The 6016-nt window shown below is 36.8% G+C and overlaps 1 non-coding gene across 1 annotated transcript; it reads left to right on the top strand.

The window, feature by feature from the left end:
- The first annotated feature begins 227 nt into the window (after window positions 1–227).
- On the top strand, window positions 228–299 carry trnaa-ugc (transfer RNA alanine (anticodon UGC)). Its single transcript has one exon. It is a non-coding gene; the product is annotated as a tRNA-Ala (tRNA).
- The last annotated feature ends 5717 nt before the right edge of the window (window positions 300–6016 follow it).

Below are 6016 nucleotides of genomic sequence, written 5' to 3'. Positions count from 1 at the left end.
TTGTCTAGTTGTGTGGTTTAACGTTATGTTATGTTAATAACACATCATAAAAAGCTTGGTTGGACCGTATATTTTATTAAGTTAGCCTGTAAAGCAAGTCATTTAGCTACATGAACGTATACATTATAATTGTGATTGTATTTTTCTTCATGATGACTATGTAATCGTAAATCAAGCTAAATTTCTTGAGCTGGTACTTATTGCGTAATTTCCCACAGTGTTGTAGTGGGGATGTAGCTCAGTGGTAGAGCGCATGCTTTGCATGTATGAGGCCCCGGGTTCAATCCCCGGCATCTCCAGCTTTTCATTTTTTAAAATATTTTTTTTGCTTTACCATCGAATTCGCTTTATCAATATAAACCATCCACCAACAACCAGACGACCTCTACTACTTAATGCAGCGAAACAATTTGGTTAATACGGACCTGATATTTACCAGATTGTTTAGCTGCATTAACTAACGTTGGTTAATTTTGAAGAAAGTTTCTCCTTTAGACCGTGAAACTGACCGTCAGGAACAGGAAAATGTCTTCTTTTTTTGTGTGTTTTCTTTTTAAGATGCAGAAACAAGGACACACATCGAAATGATTTTGTTGGTGTCAGTCACAAACTCGACTTGTAGCTGGCTGAAGAGATGCACTCACATCTCTCCAGGCATCACACATGGTAGTTTAACCCTCGAAACAATGCAGACAAGAGTAAATGTAAAGCAAAGTTATGTAAAGCAATCATTTTAATACTAAAAAAATGAAAATGCTAAAATAAATATAATAATATAATACATTACAACAAAAAGAGAGCTCAGACACTAATGAAGACCATACTATGTACTGTATGTAGTATATCAGAGTGCAGGGAGTGACCTGGAGACTTTTCCTTATTCTAATTCTAGGTGCTATATAGAAGAAATTTGCTTACTGTTATATCATGCCCTCTCTACAGGTGGAGTAAGTATATCCATTTTCAGATATTTTCTGCTTCTACCCCACTACTTTTCTTTTCCTTTCTAAAAACTTTTTACTTCACTATATTTATCTGACATCTATAATTACTGCTTACTTTGCATATTAAGATTTTACAAAACACAAGTATTAGTTTGTAAAAATTATGTTGTGTTGGTATAGATTAAACTGCCCAGCAGTATATAAAAACTGTTTCAAAGTTAAAAACTGACTTGACATTGAAACAATGGATAATGAGGACAAATAGCGATATACCATCTGAAAAGGGGCCATACTGCAGTCAGGCTGCTGACTATACTGTTGATATTATAAATATCTTTTGCTGATAATACTTTTTACTTTTATCTAAGTAAGATTTTGAATGCAGTACTTGTATTTGTAATGGACAGTACTGGGCAAGTTACCTGAAATATGTAATCATTTACACATATTATTTCAAAAGTAATCACAGTAATACTAGCAAAAGTACATTACTCATTACTTTACTTTTGTTACTCAGCCCAGATCCATCAAAAGGTGCCCTTTAAACAACGTCAAAGCCTCCATACTCACGCTACATCTTCTGTGTAGAAAGACAACAAGACCTTGTGGTTTGAAAGCTTAACATTAGCAAGACAGCTGAGAAACCACAACATGCTAATAAAACAACTTTGGAGTCACATAACCATCAACAACAAGCTAGCAGGTAGTGGCCAAACTGACTTGTAACACGTTACAAAGTAACGTGTTACTGCCCAACACTGGTAATGGAGTATTTTTTACAGTGTAGCATTGCTGTGTTTAAAGGATCTGAATACTTCTTCCACTACAGGATACCATGAAATTCAGTTGGAGGTTAACAAGGTAATTGGTGCAAAATGTGTTGCCAAAAAAACTGCCTGTAGTATTCATCACCAGAATCACCTGTATTAGAAATAGGGAGATGGGTGATGGAAAATCTGTAGGAGTCAGTGTCACTGTAGCCAAACACATGCCTCCTGACACATATACTTTATTATTATTCCAGTCCAACTTCCTCTGCCGCTGGCCAGCAACCTCTGCTGACAGTGATGTCAGGGGGGGAGAAGAGGACTTTGACAGGTGTGGTTATAGCATCATAGCAAAAAATGTTCTCCAATAATGCTGGTGGGGCAACAATTATTGCATTTAAAGGATCAGTTGACCCACCTGGATAGATATCTAATTATGCAGATAGTTTGGGTTCTACACTGTTTGCCAAGGTTTTGAAATATCCTTCTCTGAGATTTATTCCAGCCATGTTGATGATTAGTCAGTGCACTTTGCTAAATCTGCTAGCATTAGCATGCTGGTGAAAAGGCAAAGTTTCCCCCATAAGTTGTGTTAAAGGCATCAGCTTCTTTTACAGTGACTTCACTGCATTCATGCATCATTCTAATAATTAAAGATCTGTCTACCTCTGTTAGGCTAACATATACAGTCTATGGTAGGGGAAAATATGTTTTTTTGTAATTTGGATGAACCAAAGTTTTAATGTTTGTATGAAACATGACAAAGACGTCAGAGTAACTTTTATAAGTAAGAACTTTATTGTGGGTTTGTGAGTTTTTGAGGTCTAATGGTCAAAATTCTGTCTTGAGTAATTCTCAACTGAGAATTGAGTCATTTTATAAATGAGACCACAGCTCTGTGCACATCATCACTGTCCTCTCAGCCCTGACATTCACATTAGTAATCAGAGTTGAACACTGCTCTCTTTGTGGACCTGGAACCTCTTTTCTCCTCCACTCAAAAGTCATCTGGTGGTTTACCACCAACCGATCATGGGCCACCGCAGGTCAGCCTTGTCAGAACATCAGGACAAGTCACTGTCAATAGCATTTTTATATAAGCAATGAAATGGGCAAACTTAAAGATAATGTATATTTTAAAAGTGGCAGCTGTGGAGTGGGTATTGGTCTTTTAACCCTTTTTCAGTCAAACCGTAATGCAGCTGTGTACAGAGGTATCCCATGTGTGCAGGACTCCAGAGAGGGCCATTCAAAGAACTTAACAGAGACACCATGCAGTCCAAAAGGGGTATTTTTGTTGCTATGGACGACAACAAGATGAGCCTCACACGGTCCCAGACACTCAGCTCCATTCACATATTTACCAAGATCCCCACCCACCCACCCACCGAGCATCCATCACCCATTACCCCCAAGTAACCTTTGACCTGTCACAGCAGCTGCATTCATGAGGCAGCTGCCTGTTGTCACGGTGTCAGAGGAAATGTTTAATCTCCATTTATCCCAGAAACTTTTATTTTATGTTTCCATAAAACTTACTTTGAATAAAAAGAGCTGAAGAAGAACAGACCTCCAAAAAGGTAACTGAATGACAGGACTTGGTTTTATTGTGATATGAGTTATTCTGTGTATGGTTATGTGTCATATAGGAGGTGAAATATTTCTTCCAGGTTCTTGGTGTTTTAATTTGTCTAGAGTGTCATGGCTAACTAACTAGGTACTGTTGAGAACTGAGAATGGGTATTCCTCTATAGATTGCAGTTCGGTCTGGTCAAGTGGTGAAATATCTCATCAACTATTGGATTACCATGAAATTTTGTACATGCATTCATGATCCCCAGAGAATGAATCCTAAAGACTTTGGTGATTGGCTGACTTTTCATCCAGCGTCACCAACAGGTCAAGTTTTAGTTTATGTTAGTTTAGTCAATTTTATTTCGAACGTGTAAAAATAAAAAAACAGATAAAAACAAAACAATAATACCAATAAAATGAAATAAACAATAAATTTAAACAACAAACTCAATAAACGCATTCTTATAAACAACACAAATTAAATATTACATGTTCGAAAAGGAGTAGAGAAATATACACATATTTATTCCTACCCCTTCCTCAACTATCCATCCATAAACTCATATGAACAACCATCCCAGTTCTATGTACATCCCAAATATCCACCTGGTGTCAATAAAATAAAACTTTTTAACACAACCCTTCCTCATCCACATACCTCTTTAAATATATTTTTTTGTGTATCCTCTTGAACTGAGTTATGTTTGTACTTTGTTTTAGCTCCACATCCAGACCATTCCACACATTCACCCCTCAGACTGAAATACATATACTCTCTTCATAATACATATACTCTCTTCATGTGGTGCGAACACAGAGTTTCTTTAAATTAAACTTTTCTCTCAGATTATAACCTGCCTCTCTGTCCAAGAACATTTTTTGTATGTTACCTGGTAGTTTATTTCTGGCTTTATACATTATTTGTGCTGTGTCTAATTATACCAGATCCATGAACTTCAAGGTATATGACTTTAAAAACAGTGTGTTGGTGTGTTCATGACATCCTACATTGTTTATTATCCTTTTGGCTCTTTTTTTGTAGTATGCACAATGGTTGTAGGGTGTTTTTGTAGGTGTTACCCCAAACCTCCACACAGTAAGTCAGATACAGTAATACAAGTGAACAGTACAGAGTGTGAAATGCTTTGTGATCTAGAATGTGTCTCGTTGTTCCTGGTACTGTAAAGCTCCTTGCAGCTTTGCTCGCACATATCTTATATGAGGTTTCCAGCAGATTTTTAAATTTATTTTCATATACTCTTTCTATGCTAACATTGTCTATCATCACTTATACTTTAATTTTACAATTTCCAAACACCATAATCTTTGTTTTGTTCAGATTTAATGACAATTTCTTTTCTTTTTTTTTATTTATTCAGTGAAATATCTCAGCATCTAATAAATGGATTGTCGCAACATTTTGTGCAGACATTCGTTGCTCCTACACAATTTTTGCTAATGGCTTTGGTGATACAACTGACCTTTTTCCTCTAGCACCACAATGAGGCTGACATTTGTGGTTTTAAATGAAAGTCGTCAACAACTACTGAATGGTACAGACTATTGAAAATTTGATACAGATATTGATGTTCTCCCCCAGGATGAATTGTAAGAACTCTGGTGATCCCATAACTTTTAATCTGGCACCATCATCAGGTCAAATTTTCAATATACTCACAAAGGCTCACAAAGCCGCTAGCATAACCACAGACTTCCCAAAAGATTTTTGGTAATACAATAGGTCTTTGATAAATATGAATGTAATTGATTATGTTCATATTATTTTGCCAAATATTCACTGTATCTCTGTCATTCTAGAAGAAAAAGAAAAGAAAAAAGTTACACTTGATCCTGTGTCATTTTACAGCTAAACCCACTGATCACAATGATTGCATTCACATGAATCATAAATGCTGGTGTGATTTGGCCCTAAAGGTAAAAGTTACTTACCTACTCTACATTTGTACAAATCTGTTCAATTCGTAATGAGATTAATAACAATCACAGGTGGACACAAGATCAATGTGTCAAAGTTAGACTTTGGGTCAGGGTGCACATGACAAATTTATTTCACGACAAGTTAATCTGCACTGAAGAAAAACAATCCCAACAAACGTGACCAACTCAGAGAGGGTTTAGTGAAGAGCATCAGTCAGACACTGGATCTGCCCGTTCTGCTACAGAGACAGATCAGAGGAATCAGGTTTCCTGCAAAAACATCACATCAGCCCTACATGTGTTTTCACTATCAGCCATTGTCCCTCTGCAGACAAAGAGCAGATTAGATGGAACTTAATGATCCCAGTGGGACGCTGCGGCCACTAATACGACTCAGCAAAGACGGAAAGAATATTAGTATTGACATGAATCAGCCTATAGACATATGGAGGCAGGTAGAAATGTATGGGTGTTCTTGACAAAAATATGAACAAAAAGAAAATACAAGGAAACACTGCATCACATGACTGAGAGTTTAAAATCTTTTTCCAGATGTACTTCTCTCGCACTCTCGTCATGTCAGTCTCTCTATCTGACGATTCCACTTTATATTCTCTCTGCTCTCCAAGTCAGAATTTAATGGGATGAATGTCTTTACTGAGATTTTAACAGCCAAGTGGAAGGATATCAGATGTACTTAGAGGTCAGTCTGCTGACCATGTTAACCCTCCAACAGTTGGTCCATTGGCTTAAACACAAAGAAAGAAGCAGAGAAAAAGAGGAAACACAGAT

Source organism: Thunnus thynnus, chromosome 9 (genome assembly GCF_963924715.1).
Source record: "Thunnus thynnus chromosome 9, fThuThy2.1, whole genome shotgun sequence".
Classification (NCBI taxonomy): Eukaryota; Metazoa; Chordata; class Actinopteri; order Scombriformes; family Scombridae; genus Thunnus; species Thunnus thynnus.
This window is presented reverse-complemented; position numbering and strand designations above follow the sequence as displayed.